We start from the raw sequence: 19,584 nt of genomic DNA, 5'->3' as shown, positions 1-19,584 counted from the left end.
CTAGTAAGAGCACCAGTGGAAGGGGAAGCCCTGGGTCCTGCTAAGACTGAACCCCCAGTGAACTAGACTATGGGGGGAGGGCGGCAATGGGGGGAGGGTTGGGAGGGGAACACCTATAAGGAAGGGGAGGGGGGAGGGGGATGTTTGCCCGGAAACCGGGAAAGGGAATAACACTTGAAATGTATATAAGAAATACTCAAGTTAATAAAAAAAAAAAAAGAAAGCCATCATACTAACATCTGTAGCTAGCTAAACTATCACCCAGTCTCAACGAATCCCAAGACACCACGCTGAGTGAGAAAAGCAAGCTCCAAACAGGCTATGCCCAGTGCTAATGATGGAAAACCGTGAAGTTCAACACTAAAGCACATACTATTCAAGTACTCACTGTACAGGCACTAGGAAGAAAGGCACAACCACACTGAAAGATGTATTTAACAATGTGCTTCTGTTTAGAATGTGAATCAGGTGAAAAGTGAGAGAAAGGCTGTTAGTAGGGATACAGGTGCGACCTCTAGGACTGCCTTTTGCTTTTTAATTGAAAAGAAAGATCCAGGGGAAATGTCAAAAATATTTGCATTTTTTAACATAAATGAAGGTATACAGCATCCTTGATTTTTATGCATCCTTCGAATACTTTAAAAGAAAACTATCAAAGAAGTTAATCTACACTAAATAGAAAGAATGAAAGAAAGAATATGGATGGAGGTTGCTCAGCATGGTGGGTACTCAAGAGTGATTGGAAAAAAGACTGAAGGACTCTCACCTTCTTGGAAAAGGAGAGTCTATTCCAGCCTGGATGATATGAGCAGACAAAAGATGTCCAGTGTAGACTATGTCTGTACCTTTGACCCTAGCAACTATGTGAACACGTGTACCAGCTGCCTACCTAGACTCTCAGCTCCTCATTTTTTAGTTAGTGGGACCAGAGCCAATCAGAAAGAATCTCCTTTGCACTGTTCTTCAGTTCCCTTGAGTTTTTAGATGCCTACATATCTGGCCATAAAAGAATCCTCCCACAAACGTTGTAGATTACTTTGCTTCAGGTGTCAGAAAAATTCCTTCAGACCATCTTAATTGAGGTGATATCCTTCTCCCTTTTGCAATATAAAATCTCCTGAACTGAGTCCAGCTTTAAGCTTCATGGGCTTTAGGGTTCTGAAACACTATTCTGCACTCCAGGTACCTTCATTCTTGATCCCTGTGCTGTGCGTCCAGGCATGCTGGCTTTCTTCTTGATCATGTGATAAGCCTGGTGGTGTTGGCGCTCCAGTCCTTAAATCCTCTCAAGTTTTCTACAGCAATAAGAAAAGCAAAATCTCTTTCAATCAAGTCTCAGCAAAACACTTACTGTCTCTCATTAAGGTGAGAAAGTACTCAGGCCACCATTGAGCCACTCACTCTAGATAGGGCCAGGTAAGGCACTGATCAGCATGTATTTTGGCCATGCTCCCAGTGAGCATGCATCAGTCAGCATTCTGTCACCACAACTTAAAAATGGAAGGGTTTATTTTGGTTCATAATTTTGGAAGTTTTAATCCAAGATTGGCTAGTTCTAATCTTTAGGCATCATGACAGGTTGGATGCTAGAGGTAAACCGTTAACATCACAGGCTACAGAGTTAAAGAAAATGAGTACTGGATGCATAGTCCTCTTTAGGGATCACACCCATGATCTAAGGACCTCCCTTCCACATGCTACACTTCCCAGCAACACCACCCCAGAGCCCAGGCTTTTGATACATGGGCCTTTGGGTATTAGAGCAGAGCACAGCTTTGTCTCAGCCATGTCTACAATGAGTAGAAAAGCATTTTCCACCCAGAGGAAAACTGGGATGTAGATGTCAGTGAGGGGATGAGTTGATGGTAGATAACAAATACCCACCACTCTACAAAACTATAGGAATGAAGGCCCAGCAGGGACAGCCTATGAATTTTATTTTCATTTTTACAGAATGAAAGAAGTATTCAAGGTGATGGAAAGACCTTAGTAGTGAGATGCATTCTAAGCACAGAAAGGACGCAAGCAACAGTGCACATACGTTAGCTTAAGTTCTAGCACTACAACCAGGCAGAGAGCTGTTTATCTTGAACGATGCTGTTGAAACATCAGTCAAGTTCAGTTCTAGTGGGAATAAAAGATGCAATCATGGGAAGGAAGTGTGGGCCGTATTGTTCTTTCCAAAGACTGAAAACAGAGTATTGTATTTAAGGTAGGGTTACAGAGATTTGCGGATTGTGAAGCACAAGTCTTGCTGGCACAGAGGAGACCTACAGAGACGGTGCTGCATAAGGCAAGCCTCAACTCCGCCGACGGCACCTCAGCCAGAAATAGAACATGAGATTCTGTAAGTCATTTATCTTCACAGAACTGCAAGAGAAAATTACATTTATTTCTGAACCATTCTCAAAACACAATAAATCTAAATAAATGTTGTAATACATTTAAAATAACATAGATGTTTACATAATAGTGAGCAGTAAATATTTGCCAGATAGGATTCCCAGAGAGGTAGATAATTATGCAAGTGGGGAGCAGCACTCTAAGGGGGACAAGAAGCATTAGGAAACCATTTTCCTACCTCTTACACTAATCCAGCCCCGATAGATCTTCTACCTCACCTTATTTGCTCCAGCTTCCCTCATCAACCCTTCTGTCCCCCAAAGAAAAAAAGTTACATGCTACTTCCTCTCAACCATTGCACAGGCTGAAAAGATATAGCCCGAACAACCTAGCGTTACCCATTAATGTAAATTGTGAATGCACTGGAGTCCTGCAGATAATGCAAAAGTTTCTTAAAGTTATTATCTGGCTGCCTTTTAATTAGAGACACCCAGCAGACCCTCTTTCTCATGTCTTTCCCTTCCCATTTCTGTTTCCTTCAGCCTACAGCATTATTGCACCGGCTCTCATTGTAAGTCCTTCCCCTAGCCCCCAGGGCTGCTTTAATAAGTCCTGTTCTACCACAGACCCTAGTTGTTCATGGATAAAAGTCTCCAGTTAATAATCTCATCAATGCTCTTAAGATACTTGCTGTGTGGCTTTGCTTTTTATGGGTTGTGTACATGTCATAAGGTTTTGGTGCTAATTACCTACATTTAAAGAATTAGGAATTAGTTCTTCCCACCAGAACTGAGTGGCATATAAGAGCCAGTGGGAGATGAAAATGACAGAAACCCCAAATCTATTCATAAATGAAGAAAATAAGACCTTCCTACAGCAAGGGTTTATAGATGAAGGCAAGAGCTGAATTTATGACCATCTATGGTTCTGGCTATCCATGGTTTATTAATTCATATTGAGTTCCTTTGATGAGACCAGAACAGCATCAAGATGTATGGATGTTTGCAATACACTGCCTGTTGGGTGAGGCTTGAGTCTTTGATTAACAATGCCCCATTATCAGCCAAAGGCTATGCTGTAGGCTGCAAAGGCAAGCAAAGGCTTGCACCTGGTGGGCTCATTTAGCCTTTCCGCAGCCCAAGTTATTCCATAATAACACAGAAGAAAGTGTCAGTCTAGATAACGTCCCCCTGAAATCCCTTTATGAATGGAACTACATCAACCTCCAGAATCTATGATTTTTTTTTATAACCATACCAAACTGTCTTTCAATAAAAGAACTTCAGTAAGGATTGGAAAAAAAGATGTACTCAGTCTCTTAACAAAGCAGAGGCAGAGGAAATCAGCAGTCAAGAAAGGCACATGTGTGTTCTCAGATGGCTCACTCTAGCATGTTGAGACAGGAGTTGTCTTATCATAAAAGAAGGACTTAGTGGGTACTGTGTGGTGACATCATAATTGATTCTGGAAGAAAAGTAGTAAGCTCCTTCCATCTTGACTTCTATACCTGGGACGAGGCTTGGGACCTAGCTGTTTCCATCAGCTATCTATTGCTGCTTAACAAGGTAACCCAAGATTGGTGGTATGAAACTGTTAATTTGGATTCTGTGAGTTGGAAATTAGGCATAGAGTTGTGTGGGTTTGGCTCATGGTTTCCCGTCATCTGAAGACTGGAGGAAGGGTCTATTACCATAGTCTCTGTGATGGTATTTTACATTTCAATGCAGGCTTTAGAGAAGGGGCTCTCAGTTCCTCTGAAGCTACTCTCTTATATTTTTGGTTGTGAGCCTAGCCTTTAACGGCTGAGCCATCTCTCCAGCCTGAAGCTACTCTCTATATGCTGACTTCAGCTTCTTACAACATGGGCCTCTGCAACATGTCAGCATGTCTACAGAGTAGTCTAGAGGCAAGGCAAGAAAGGGTCATTAGCAAAAAGATGGAAATCCCAATGTTTTACAAAATAAATTGGAAGTGAAACTCCATCACTAGCTGTAGCCAACAGTCAAAAGGTGGAAAGCCCCCAACCATATTAATATTAGGGAGTAGAAATCCTGGTAACTATTTGTGGGGCTTCATTCTAAAATATCCAAAGCCTGTCTGTTCAATTGAACTTTGCCCATCAAACTACAAATATCCCTTGTGGGATTTGGAAAATAAAGCCCGGTGAACTCATTATCTGCATTTAACCTTCAGGTTGAAACTAACTAGCATAATAATTAACCTGCAAACCATGTGCTTACACATTCCTGTAATCGTAGTACTTGAGAGCCAGAGGCAGAAAATTTAATGTGAATTACAGCCAGTCCCAGTATATATTGAGTTCCAGGTCAACTTCAGCTACACTGAGAGAACCTGACTCAAAATATAAATCAACATATTTACCTGCAGTAAGATATTTAGTAGGAAAAAGGAGAACTAAATTTTGGGAACACTGTTTTATGCACCTAATTCTATGGATGTCCTAGGAAGCTGTGAGGTTCTTATTTCCCAAATGAAAAACTTAAAGGTCATAGACTCAAATACTTTGCTCATAATAACATGCATATCTAAGGAGGAGAGAGTCCTCAAACAAAAGCTTAGAGTTTTCTGCCTCTAAAACCCCATTTTCTCTACTCGTCTTGGTCATTAGTGCTATTTGTTACATTTCCCCAGTCCTTTCTGCTAGACCATGGGAAGATTGCCTGTCCTGGTTTTCATGTGATGGGTGGAACCTTCAGAATAACTGCAATCCTTTTATTATGAACATAAATAGCCTCACACCCAGACCTAAGCATTACGTTGAAAGACCATTCTAAAGCTCTTGGCATGGCAGTGACAGAAGTTAAATATCTGAGTGACGATGGAGAGCTGACCCACCCACGTGCAGCAGGCATGTAGAGTGAACAGGAAACTACCATTGGGGGTCACTAGGGTTTTTGAGCTGCCAGATGTTTGCTACTTCAGCATAGTCCAAGTCATTCTCCTTGGTGTATCACTGAACAGTAATTGAAGAAGCTTGGATCAAGGAGATGTGTTGGCCACATTAATCAATTTCATATATATTATGGCAGACTGGGAGAAGAACATCTAAGTGTGTGCAGACTGATCAACTCTTATTTCTACACACACCTGCAAGAATAATAAAAACATAGAGACTACCAGCATCAGTTAGAGGTCACGCTACTTCACTCTCAATTCCCCTTGCCCTAGAATAGCAAAGAACAGGGAGAGCAGACATGATATTCCTTCTTGGACCTCTCAGACACACACAGTGCAGCATGGGTTTCTGAGCTGGGTTAAGTGGAAAAGCATGTTTCATCTGCTCTTCTCAGCTGTTACTAAGGAAACTCTGTGCCTAGTAGAGCATTTGCTAAGCTGGTCTTCCTATGGATCTGGAGCCTGGATCATATAAGGCTTGGGTGTTAGGACTGGGCAATATGGAGAGGAACTAGAATGTGGCTTGCTGTGCAAGTTAGAGGTAACTTCTCCCACCTCCTTCCCTTGACAAGCTGGATTCCAGTATCCTTTCTCATCAGTTCAATGGTTGGTTCCCACTAGTATCTCTTCTACACCGTTAAAGACTCTCGTTGTTCCCGACGGAGACAATTCCCTTGATAGACAAGGGCACCTTCCACACAGGGAGTAGTAGAGGGACTGTGAGTCAGTGTTCGCGCCTCTCCTTCATGCCTCTTTCCCGCATTGTACAGTGCTGTGGTTGAATCAGAATTAACACAATGATTGCAATGCATCAACCAGGAATCCACATTTTCCTCTGCATATTCAGGTCTTCCCTTGTTCCAAAGACAACATCCCCTTCCAGAGGGGATGACATCATGGATACTTCAACTCCTAATGGTGCTTCTTTGGTCTCGATTCCAAGTCTATCTTCTGATCCATTATTTCTTCAAACTATCACACATAAATTTAACCTTAAAGAAAATCCTACAAGAGAGGATGATTTCACTCCAGAGTTATTTGGACCCTGTTCCTCTTCATGTGACAGAACCTTCCTGGACCCTAAATTGCTCAGTTTACAGACACTAGAGAATGCTATAACACCACATCCCAAAGTATGCTAGATATTCTAAGTCTAAAATGAAGAGGGCAACTTTTCCTCACTTAGCCTCACCTGTGTTTTGGGCTTCCACCTACAAGAACCTTTGAAGAGCTGGTTCTGTTGCTAAGTAAAGTTGAAGTCTCATTGACTTGTCCAAACACTCCCATTTTGCAGATGTAACAAACTGAAGTCACATGTCTTGCCTGTTGCAGAATGACTTTCAGGTACAATAGAAGCCTATACAGATAATGGACTGGTAAGAGGGAATAAAAAGATCCAAACTTACACTGAATGCTTATAGAGCACGATGCTATTAACTTACAAGGTTGTTGAAGTGAGGCCATAAAAGCTTGAAGGTATCAATGGACAAATGATTATTTAGAAGGAGCTAAAAGGATAACAATGAATGGAATTCTGGCTCAGCATTTATACTTAGGATTCTGATGTTCACCAGGAGGAATATTGCCTTTGGAGTACATAGGAGTCCTCTGAGATGGTAATAACAGAGCAGTAGGCTCTCAAGACATTCTTCTAGTCCTAAATTCTGAACTATTGAACCAATGATTATGCTAAACCAGAAACCCTGAAAGTCACAAGAATAAAGAATAAGGCTGAATGAGGCTCAGGGTTGGACTCTGAATCCTAGAATCAGTGAATCTGACATACACATCACATATGGACAGTTGTGGAGAAAAATTGATCTTTTATAGAATTTTCCCTTCTACATAATGGAAACATAGCCTGCCTAATGGAAGTAAAGAGGAATTTACTGCAAAGGCATTCAGCAACTTGTGTAAATAAGAGAATTCAGCCCAAATTCGTATGTACCCGTGAATGGATGGAAAAGAAAACACATTTTCTCCATAGAATACAACACCATCCAGCCAAAAAAAGGAAGGCAGCCTTGTCCCACAGGTTACCATGAGTAGAACTGGGACAGACACATGGTGTGAAACCAAAGGGGTTACAGTGTCCAGAAGAGGCACAGTGAGAGAGCCCAAGAAAGACTAGTTGTTGAGGGATATAGAGCCACAGAAGTGGAGAAGCAATTGATATTTGGTGTGGTGCCGTTTTGAGGGGCTTCAAATGTTCTGAATTAATTATAGTGCCAAGTATATGGCTCTGTGAATCTACTGAAAACCATTTATACTTCAAATTTGGCAATGGTATGATATGTGATTACATGTGGGTGTACACACACACACACACACACACACACACACACACACACTACTATAATCAGAAAGAGAATGGAAAAGAAAATAAAACCTCGAAGTACTGGCACTGAGAACTCTTTGCCTTAGAGAGCCCAAAGTGTTTCCTTCATGGATTAAGTGACCTTCAGCTTCTTTTGTCTATATTTTCAGACTCCAAGTTGCCAAGCCGGGGATGGCCATACTGTGACGTTTCTTGAGCACGTTGCTCATGGGAGAGTATACCAAATAATAAAGAATTTGTTGATCATAAGGAAATCAAGATGTTATTACCAAAGAGGAGAAGCTGGTGTTATGGGCCAAAGTCAGTGCTTAGCCCCCATCTTCCATACATTCTTCCATAAATACAAACAGTTCCTTGGGGGGGATTATTTTTCTCCAATAACTTGAGTCCAGACATCCACAGACTCAGCATTGCCTTCCCAGTCCCCTCACAAGCCAACACTCCTTTACCATAGCAATGATGTCTAACACCAGTGTAAGTGGGCTAGCCTGAACTCACTAACCCTTTGACCTTGCCCCAAATTCTCTTTACAAGTCTCTTCTTAGGTTGACATCCCCTTGCCTCGGAACATAAGCACGAGAACTAGCTAGTCTTAAACTCATTTTCAGCTTTTTTCAGCTGTTCCTCATGTCACCACTAGGTTTTCTTCCGTGTACCATAGAAACTAAAATAAATTGGTCATTTTTGTACTGTTAGCTCTGTAGCATTTTCTCTCATGTTTTAAATCTCTTCAAATCCAATAAAACAATCCAGTCTCTGCTTATGTAGTAAATTTGAATCTGAAAGACAAAGAAAGTGCTCAAGGAAAAGGAGAAAGGCTACTCTTTCTATTCTGATATTTTCCACAGATTTTAGAAATAGACACACAATTAAAGTTTGTTGAAAGAGGCAACTGTTATGGACAGTGTGTCCCCAAATTCATATGTTGAAGCCCACACTTCCAGAGTGATCATACATGGAAAAGAGCCATGATGGCAAGGCCTGCATGATGGCATTAATGCCTGATAAGGGATGTCCAGTATTCTCCATCTCCTCTCCTCCCTTTTCTTCCTCCTGCACTCCTTCTTTCCCCCCTCCCTTTACATACATATATACAGAAGAAGTTATACGAGTACATGACAAGACTATAGTGACAACACAGTCCATGAGATGCCTCAAAATGAAACCTACCTTGAGATATTTTTGTCATGAACCTTGGTAATGATTAGAAATAAATTTCTTGTATTCAAACAGCCCAGTCTATAGTATTTTGTTTTAATAACCCAAGCAGATGAATATAGCCACTAACCAGAAATTTTACCCCTGTATCCACATGGTTTTCTATAAACTGCCTGAGTGTCCTACATTCTCATAACATTCATGGATAATTATTTGTCAATCCCTGCACAGCAATCTCCACCATCAGGTATCATTCACTTTTAGCAGTATATGGATGCATACATGGCTCTACTTAACAACTTAATGTCTGATTATACTGCCAGACTCTCAGCTCCGTGATGATAGGGGCTCTGTCCATCCTGAGTTCATCTGACTCTTGGGAATTCATCACAGCAGATGCTGAGAAATAGCTGTTGAATGTATTGGTGTGTGAATGTATCCCGAAGAGAAATAAGTGACGAGTGATTTCTTTGTTTGACTATTTAGCAAATCTTCTGTTTTGAACTTCAGAAGAGCAAAAATGAATGATTATTTATATTATTGTCAACTCCTAACTAGAACCAAAAGATCAGGCTGGTGGATCATTCACCTCTTGTGTATGACCCAGGGGTTTCTCAATAGTATCCGTTTTTGTTCCACCGAGAGCTGAATGTATTGGAGGGACCTGATTCTTGGTGCAGTGACAGTATACAAAGAAACTTATGATGGAGGACAGGAAGATGAGAGGGAGAAAGAGGAAAATGATTGGAGAGAGCTACACTGTCAAGGTCATTGCCTGAGGCTTGATTAAGCTTCAGTGTCTGTGAAGTACACAGAACTGTGTGCTCAAAGGGTAGAAAGCTGAACATGGGCTATGAGTTCCAGCTACTACTGGACAAAGACTTCTCTTTCCACTTCAAAGAGGAAAGAAACACTATTTATTGTTGGAAGGCGTCACAACTCAAAGAATTATTGTTATGACTGCATACAAGGAGATGGGATGCCACCATGGTGAACATCACCTGAGAAATTGTACTCTATTTTCAGCCTTTTCACCTTGGGTGCAGATGATTAGATAATGTTTCTGTACTTTGTGGGGAACCCTACACATGAAGGGATGGAATTCTGCATGAGTTACTTAGCAATCAGAGAGGAAAACTTCTCCACGTACAGCTAGAATATAACTCACATTTAGAGACGCGGGGCATAGGTGATATGGTGGGGGCATTGAAAGGTTGAGCCTTTCCAAGGGAGTGGGTATGTGCAACTGAACAGCCTCACATCTCTAGAACACAGAGCTAGGAAGAGAGCAGGGGAAGATGGAAGAAGGAAGCAGGCAAACTTCTGAGAGCTGATCTCACCTGCAGAGGGGACACTGAGTTCTATGCCTTCCTACCCCTTCCCCCAAATCACTCAAAGAGAAGCAAGTATGTCCATTGTATACAAAATCACCCTTGCCATAGGTGCCAAGACCATGTGGGGGACCAAGAGGATCCAGGTGAATTACTGACACTGTCTGACTTCACGTGAGTGTACACTTGAGAATGGACAGCAACTATCTGTGAAGCACTCAGCTACACCCTGACCCAGCCATGCTACCCAGACTGAAACTAAGGCAGTGTTTGCTAGTCATCTCTTTCCAAAGAGATACGGGAAGGTACTAGTATTTATTGGTGGAGAGTCATACCTGTTATTAGTAGAAGCTTAAAACAAATGACTCCTTTAAAAATTGAGTAGACTTAGAGCCAAGTTGATTTCTTGATCTACAACTTACTAAATTGTGATACGGTCATTCAGTAAGTCCAGCTAATCCTAAATATTATCTTCTGCCTCATTACCTATGTCTTGTATTCCTAGATATGAGTTAGGCTCCAGCTCATATTGCTTGACACGAGTCATTTATAGCATGCTTAAAATTTCATTTTACTATTTAATAACCTTTAATTATGCAAGTAGGAAATTACCATTCACTTAGTATAACTTAAGGAAAATCAGATTTTCTCTCCACCTCCATTTTCTGTTCCTCTTCCATAATCTAACACAGCTCCTGGAAACATTTGGATGCAAATCTATCTCTGATGGCTTCTTATTGGTCAAAAGTTTGTACATATTTTGGGGTGAAGAACTTTAATGTTCTTGGTGACAGTATTTTCTTCTATACCATTTATTGAAAAAAAAAAACAGGAGTCATACTCTATTATAATCTGCAATGTAATGGAGTAGTGATAGTCTCCAGTTGGACTTTGGTCAAGGCAAGGGCAAAGTATCCCAGTTGAGAGCATCTCAATTAAACAGGAGGCAGCCAAGGTCTTCAGTATGCTGGTATGATGAATTCATTCCATTTTCATGTAGAAACTGCTAGGTGCTGATCACTGATGCCCTGGGTTCCCAGACACAAAGATTGATCACAGTGGCAACTTCTTTACAGAAGATCTCACTCCTCCAGTGGCTGTGAGAAAGCACAAAGCAATGCGTGAATAGAACCGGTGAGAGTCAGATGCAAATGTTTGTGACTGGTTTGCAGTAAACTCCACTCAACAACTATTGACCCATTGGCTCCTGTGGTTTTATTGGAGAGGAGAGATAATACGAAAAGTTCCAATTTGAACAAGGAAACATGCCAGTTCTCCATTGATCACTGCCTACACTCTTCTCCTCACTTGCCCGTGTCTATCTTTCAACCCTAGACTTACTTCAGATGAATGAAGAAGCCAACTTAGGTGACAGAGGATGTGGATTGTTCGTTAGGTTCTAAATACCTATAGCACTAAATCTTGTTATATCGCTTGACTGTGAACTTGGACAAGCTGTAATTTCTCTAAGCATCCTGATGCTCATTTACATTGATTGTAAGATTGTGGACGTTGTAGGGCAAATTTCTGCAATATAGTACAAGTTACCAAAAGGATAGAGGGTATTTTTTTTCTTCTGTCATTTCTAGAGCTGCCACTGGTGCCATCGCTGGCCTACTTCCGTTATCTGAGATAGCTCACCACTGCTGCTCCAAAGAATCCCAATCATGTTCTTCCTACAGCTCTCTTGGGAGACATGAGAGGAGGCATGGCGATATGGGGAAATGGGACATTAAATAGGAGAAAGGAATGGAGGGGAAGCTTGTTGAAGTGGAGGGGACAGCTGTGGAATAGGAAAAGAGGCAAACTGAAGAAGGAAAACAAAAGCTGAGTCCCTTGTTGCCATTGGCCCCATAAAGCAACATCCTTGATGAGCGAAGGAGCATCTCTTCTCCAAAAATCCACTTCTAAGTCCATCTCAGTCCCTGTGCTAGAAGGAAGCCTGGCTATAGGCAGTGATTTGGACAAAGTTGCCTTCCCAAGAATGACGAAGCTCACATACAAAGTGCAGGAGGGAAAACAAGTTTTCAAACTACTCTGAAAGAGAAGGGTTGAAAAGGTTGTAGGGGTAGAAGAATGAGAATGCTCCTATTTAAGGAACCAGATGTTCTAGGAATTGTGGTCCTGGTGAATCATTAAGTATATGGCATAGTTAGACTCTTTGGTATTGGGAAGGTGTGAAGTGGCTTGCGATGGCACAGTCAAAGCCAGTGGCTTCCACCAGCAGTGCGTGGCTGAAATTGTCATTATCCTGCATCCTGGAGCAGAAAGTCAGGGAAGCTCCCAGGCTGGTTTGTCAGAGATGCTGCTTCAAGTTTTCAGTCATTCTTGGTTTAAGCATCCATAATCAATAGAAGGAAGACCCAAATTACCCAACATTTTGCTGGTCTATTGAGAATCCCCAAGTGTTGTAAGTCTTCGCTGTGCACACAGTGAGTAATGGAAAAGGCTAGTCATAAATCTGAGATTCAAACTCCAAATGGACTGAGATTCGCCATGCCTCTCATGGTATTAGGTACTTTCAGCCACATTCGCTTGCAGTAAATCTTACACTCTGCCACTTTCACACTTACTTCCTGTGCATGGTCCATGCACTGTGATGAATAGCTCTGACCTGCCACTAAGGAGTCAGTGAGTGCAAACTTCCAGGGGAATCTTCTGCTGGCAGAGCTCAACACGGAGACATCCTAGCCTTTAATACTGAGGGAATGCTGTAGACCTTATATGCCTATCTAGTACAGTGCCCTGAACAACTCCTTAAAGGCAAGTCATAGACAGAGGCAGGAATTAGGAAACAGAATACAGTTCCTTCTTTCTCCTATCACCTCCTCCCCCTTTCTAGCTATGTAGAACCTTCTCCATCACTGTTGTCTTCATAGACCTGGTATCATACTCCTGAGATAGATGGCCAACCTTTTGACATGTAATACATTGTATCTTCTTACTATAATACCCATGTTGTAGCTACTGGACAGCCTCAAACTCAAGGCCACATGAATGCTAAGTGAAAACAGCAAATCATCTTGGGACCAGCATGAACACGATCCATTTGGTTCTGCACACTAATAGAGCCTCCCCAATTATTGACCCATTTTTTGCATGTTTTCAAAATCAATCAGTCAATCAAATCAATCAATCAACCCTACTTGCCCTTCTTGTCACTCTATCAGAGTCCTGATTTTGAGAACAAGCAGAGGAAACATTTTGTTCTGAAAATTAGACCTTTGCTTCCAGTTCCAGCTTGGCCCTCACTAGCTTTGTGACATTGAGTACTCTTCCATAACTATACAAAAGCCACTTCACATCAGGTATGTAATCCAAATAGAGAGATTCCTCATGACTGTATAAAACATGGGATCAACAGTCATTGGCTTCCTCACCTGAAAATGACATTAATGGTGGTCCCTGGCTTAGAGGGCAGCCACAGGGATTAACCAAAGTCGCATGTTTGAAACACTTAATGCAGTGGCAAAGGCTCATTATGGTTGCCTTGCACAATCTATACAAATACATTCAGTGATAACAGTTTTCTTGGGATAGCATCCTTCTGCCACTACCCTTGAGAATGATGGGAAGGAACCTGAGAACATGAGGCTGCACTATGCACAGTGTGGTTCAGGTTTGTCATTGAGCCTTTTAGTCTAATGGTATCTCACCCATCTTTATAATGGAGCTACTGTTGATTAACACGTTCTTAGAACCAAGAAGAGGCATGAGGCGAATTTCTGTCCATCTTGGTACTTTTTACAACAAAAAGTCAGCCAAGAACTCCACATCATTTAAGACTAAGTAGAAGGGCCATTGATAGAGAGGTTGCTCCCCTCTCTCCCACACAGTCTGGAGTATTTGAATGGAAGCTGCATTTGACAGTTTTGACACGTGCATTTGACCTAGCCTAAGAAGCCTTGGCTCCTGGATTCTTGAAAGACATCCTTGGGATTTGAGGAATTTCTTTTCTCTTGCTGCTGCCAAGACTTCAAAAATAAGCTGACCATCTTGGTCTAGAGCATATGGCTCAGAATCATATGCCTAGACTCTGTCTTCATTGCCGTCACCTTTTCCTATGCTTGTCTCTTGTCCCCACCTCTAAAGCAGGCAGCCTGATGTTCCTCCAAAACACAGCAGTGATGCCATGATTTTCAGTATTCCTATTAGTTAGCTGTGTCTACTGAATAACTTAAAGTTCTAAATATTTGCAGAATAAATGCCAAGTGCCCGAATGTACACAAATATGCTATTCACTTCCCAGTCAGAGCTGAGCATAGAGTCACTTTTCCTTTATACAAAGGACTTGACATATCCTATCTTCAATGACAAGCATGAAATAAAGTCAAAGAAAATCGAAAATCAAGATTAAGAAAGGGAGAAGAAAATTAAAGTTTTTGTCTGTGTGCCACATGATTTATGCAGACAGCTTCAAGGTGGCTTTGCCTGAATTATGGAAAAACTCTTGATGAGAGGGGAGGTTTCCAGAGCAAGTCAGAGTAAGGACAACAACAGCTCATTCACTGGGGCTCAGGAGGATACATTGTATTGATTTGGGTGCTCTGATCCACACAGTACAAAAGAAATCACAATGTAAAAAATCTAAACTTCATTCCTATATTGCCACAGGAGAGGCTTCTATCTAAAGTCACAGATCTAGATGGACCTGGTTCTCAAACAGCCATGCCCATTCACTTATACCACAGAGAGAATGATTGACTTTTTAAAAAATGATGTGCTAACTTACTCTACTCTTTTAAAATCAACTTTATTGCTTCCTGCCTATAACACACACACACACACACACACACACACACACACACACACACACACACACTTACTTGCTATGTAGCTGTGTAGATCAGGCTGACCTCAAACTTGATGTAATTCTCCTGTCTCAGCCTTTGAGTGTTGGGATTAGTGTGCACCACCACATTTAACTTATATGCAAAATGTAAAGAGTGTTGTATAATTCTCCCAGGAAATAGGAGGTTAGAAAGTAATTAGCAGATTACCTAAGAATCAGTAGAGGGAGGAGAGACATAACGTTGTGCTTCCTAGGAACCATGGTATGATAGTAAGTTACAGACAGCTCTTTACTAGAAAGAGAAAAGCTCATCAGTTCCATAAGGAGGCCATGTTTTTCTCAATGTTAAATTCTAAAAGAAGCCCATTTGATAATGTGGAACCGTAATGTAGAAGGTAGTAATGAACTTATACAATGTGTAGGTTCAGAGAGGGGTCTTTAATATGACCTTTTAAGGATGTACTTGGGAACGAAGTCAGATATGGCACTAATGCACAACTCAGTAATATTTAAGAAAGGATATATGCACAGACCTTAGTCCATTTGGATTTCTATAAAAATGGATACTTCAAAACACTGCGGTTATATCATCCATGGTTCTTGAGACTAAAAGCCCATGATGATGGTGCTAGTATGGTGGTATACTGGAGAGAGCTCTATAACATTTTGTAGAGTGCCAACTTTTCCTTGTATCTTCCCATGACCGAATGAGTCTTGAGTTTCAGTCCTATCTGTGGGGTCTAGGAATCATAATAACCTAATAACCCTGAAAGGCTACGTTTTTCCAATACTATAACCCTGGGATGAGGATTTCAACATATGGAGCCTGGTGATGAGGAAACAAATATTCTCTCGATAGCCACATAGCACTGTCATTCCTAAAAGAGGAGATCTGACCACAGTGTGTACACTCCATACATATATCCTTGCAAACTAACTCACCGTAATTAAATATTAATATGCTTTCACATAAAAACTCTGCTTGAGCTAATCAAATATATCAAATGCTGATTATGCAATAGTTTTTGTGCATGGTTTTCCCTAGGCAGTGAGACATTTACCCTTTATAAACTCAGATCATATTTGGCGAACAATGACTGACCCCTACTTTGTTCCAGGCCCTATTGCTAAGTACCAGTGATATAAAGATGTAAGAAACTCTGTCCTTGGCCATAAAACTAGGGATAGTGAAGACAGTAAATAAGCAAAGAGTTCCCAATAGCTAACCTTGTTCCTGAGGGGCTACACAAGTAGATATGCAATCTAGACCATTTGTGTTGGGAAAACAGTATATTAAATAAATCTTGAAATGTAAATAGTTGTTCAAAACCAGGAAAACCAAGTAAGAAAGAATACTGTATCTAGAAAGAGCATGAGTCCAATCAGTACTTGCATAAGTATGTCTCTTGACAGCCATGGTGATCATCACATGAATCTACATGTGAACAAAATGCAGAAATCTCAACACACATTATACATATGTGTCTACACACTGGACAAAACAACATGGCTTCAGGGAACTATGGTCATAGGTCACATGATTGATTATTCACTTAACTATGGACCACATACAAAAGAATAGCCTGACCATGCTACAAGGAAGCTGAAGACTTTCTGTGACCTAGTGACATTGTAGTTGCCCTGACACATTGTCACACCTTGCTGGCATATATGTGGCAATCCGGTTAAGTAACATTTCTGTACCGCTGGTCTTATGAAAGTACAGCACATACAACTATGCGCAGGGCATAATATATGATGACCATACATGGCCATGCTACTGTGTCTACCATACTTGCTGTCCCTGCCTATAAAAAATAGCTTAATATGAGAGAGCATGCAGCGCCCCACAATTGTCTATATCTGCTGTTTATTGTCCACTTGACTGCATCAGGAGGCCATTTTGAGTGACTGACATACACTGCCTAGGTATGTGCAAATCCACTCTGTAGTTGCTGATGGTCATACCTCTCTCATTCTTTTACCATCGTGTAGATCTTAGGAAATACTGTCTACATTGCCTTTTGTCTTGTGAACTTGTTGTACAAGTCATGAGCCATGAACTGTTCTCCTGCCAATGGAGATACCCCCACCTACACTCTATTGCCATTTCTCAGAACTCAAGTGGCACATGACTTTACAACACACAGTGCCAGCTGTCTGTCCTTGCTACCTGTGGCCATCTTTGTTAATGTCTTTGTGTTACTTACTTTCACTTGTGTGTCTGCATGATGTCTTTGGCCTTTAGAACCCTGCATCCCTAACCCACTTCCCCAGGTCTCCTGCCCAGAAAGGCTGATGTCTTTCCAAACTCCCTTGAAAAGGAACAGCTACAGACAGTTTAGAAGGAAACCTACATGTCCACAGAGGTGTGGAGTGCGGTAGTTTGCTGATGTGCTAGCCTGGGTCTTCAATTGTTGTTTTCATCTCCCACGTCTGCGCTCAGCCTCCAGCTTTTCCTCATCCATTTAGCATCACATAGATCCCAGGAAATGTGTTTTCTCTTGCCTTTGGTTTCATGAACTTGTACAAGTTATGAGCCACAAATTGTCTTTTCTGAAAAGGAAAATTCTATGCTTGCATTCCTCTTACACTAATGGGGAAGAAACCAGTAAAATAGAACTTTTAGAATCTCTTGTTTCTTTCAGTCCATTACCCCCAAAGACTGTGCAGTCATACGCCTCAACTTTGGCTTACCTGAATGTCCTCCCTCTGTGGTCAGCTCCTTTGTTATTTCCCAGTTCCTTCGGAATCTCTCTTCATGTTAATCAAAAGTCATCTCATTTCTTCTGAAGGAAATAGGCTTTGCCTCTCCTTGGTTATGATGAGCTATCTGTGGATGTAAATAAAGCCATAGGCATGTGTGACATAACTAATACACATTTGGGCATAGAGAATGCTACTGAAGTGGCATTTAGAACCAGAGTAGCCTGTTCCCATCTGCATTCTGAGTCCGCAAGCAAGAAGAAGAGGTGGGTCTGAATTAGAGACAGCATCGTAAGAAATCTAGGACTGGACTAATGCACCCAATGTGGGCCTATTGTCTGCTTCCCAAAATACCCTGGGGAAAGTGGTGCAATCTGTGGGGATAATGAGCAGTTGAATATTTTAACTTAACTGCTGCTGACCTCTGAGAAGATACCCCACAGCTTCCCGGAACGGGCTGAATCAAATCTGGGAACGCAGCCACCTCCCTCGGGTTAACACAAATCTCTTAATGCCAGATTCATTAACAGCTCACCCCACTCCAGCCTCTGCAGGCTTTCTTTTCTCTCCAGCTAAACCTTTTCATGGAATAGGTAGGCATTTCATATTTCTCTGTATATAATGTCCTAGTCAATGATGGTGCTGTAGAATAGGAAGGCCACCTAGTTAGTCATACAGCAAGCTCTCCCAAGTTTTACCATCCCCTCAATGAGTGTTTGCATTCTGAACACAGACCTTAGTGACAGACCTGTTGCTGCCAATGGAAATATCTCCACATGTGTGTGGAACTGCATGATGGGAAGATGGAGGGCTGGCCAGAGGAAGGCCAACTATGCTACCTCGATAGTATGTAGAGCAGAGGTATAGGATGAAGGAATAGCCCTGCCATGATGTTCCTTCTCATTAACTTCATCAGCTTTCTAATCCAGCCTTGAGCTCTTAGTTGAGGCATGATGTTAGAACCCGAAATGGGACTACCATAGCCTTCTCTATGATAGGAACAGAGGAGCAGAGGTAGAAATAACCTATGAGAGAGTCATCAGGGAGCCCTGGACCTCATGGACTTTACTCATTTCTCATGGTGCTCTGAGGTCTGCCTAATGGTTCTGTGGACCAAATAGAGGATACCAAAGACTTACATTATTTCAAGCCAGCCTAGGGCATGCAGAGCTGCTCGAGGTTTACTCAGCATTGATAGTGCCTCTTGCTTTCTGATGAGATCCTTTTCTCTGGCTGTACTGTCTATGTCCCAGGTGATTTGATGATTTGGGAGAGTGGTATGTAAATTTTTCTTTAAAATCTGTCTCTCCCCCCCCCTCTCTCCCCCTTTCCATGTTCCCCCCACCTCCCATGTGCACTCATCGCATCCTTGGAAAGAGAAAGAAGTTACAGGAAAATAATAGAATTCAAGGTTTACTGTCTGCTTTTTGACTGACATTTTTAGGATTTGTTTAGTTAGTATAACTCCTTACAATAGGCATTAGCATTTTCAAGTACGGAGAGGGAAACACCAGAAAAAACGTAAATAAAATTTCTAAACTTTGTTTAGCTAATAAGTGGTCATATTGAATTGAAATTCCCATTAGACAGCAGCATCTTCAAGATGGATGTGATGTTTAGCTTGAATTGTCAACTTCACACAACTTAGAGTCACCTGAGAAGAGTCTCTAGGAGGGATTGTCTAGATCAGGTTGGCCTGTGGGTATGTCTGCTGGGGACTGTCCTGATTTCATCGGTTGACATGGGAAGATCCAGCCCTCTGTGGAGAGGATCAGTCCTGAGTTTGGGTGCTAGACTATGTAATAGTGGCAGATGCAAGCTGAGCACTGGAAACCATACACACTCCTTTTCTCTCTGATCTGACGCTAGAGGGATTTAGCTGCTTCAGTTCCTTGCTGTCTTCACTTCCGAAACAGGGCGACTGTAACCTGGACCTATGAATTGAAACGGACCCTTTCTCCTGTAAGCTACTTTTATTGGGGGTATTTTGCAACAGCAAC

At 41.6% G+C, this 19,584-nt stretch overlaps 1 protein-coding gene and 1 long non-coding RNA gene across 5 annotated transcripts in view; one reads left to right on the top strand and one right to left on the bottom strand.

Moving 5' to 3' along the window:
• Positions 1–19,584, top strand: part of Shisa6 (shisa family member 6) — a 294,351-nt gene that overhangs the window by 176,372 nt on the left and 98,395 nt on the right. The gene's annotated exons all lie outside the window — the stretch shown is intronic.
• Positions 135–19,584, bottom strand: part of LOC120095122 (uncharacterized) — a 150,746-nt gene continuing 131,296 nt past the window's right edge. For 2 of the 3 annotated variants that reach the window (XR_005490297.2, XR_005490296.2), the window contains 2 exons: positions 17,576–17,711; positions 135–11,183 (listed from right to left, as the gene is read on the bottom strand). This is a non-coding gene — a long non-coding RNA (uncharacterized LOC120095122). Of the gene's footprint in view, positions 11,184–17,575; positions 18,025–19,584 lie in introns of those variants that run through there. The other variant, XR_005490295.2, reaches the window with a different exon arrangement.

The sequence above is a fragment of the Rattus norvegicus genome, chromosome 10 (genome assembly GCF_036323735.1).
Source record: "Rattus norvegicus strain BN/NHsdMcwi chromosome 10, GRCr8, whole genome shotgun sequence".
Taxonomy (NCBI): domain Eukaryota; kingdom Metazoa; phylum Chordata; class Mammalia; order Rodentia; family Muridae; genus Rattus; species Rattus norvegicus.
The sequence above is the reverse complement of the archived record's forward strand: the minus strand, read 5'-3'. Positions and strand labels throughout refer to the sequence as shown.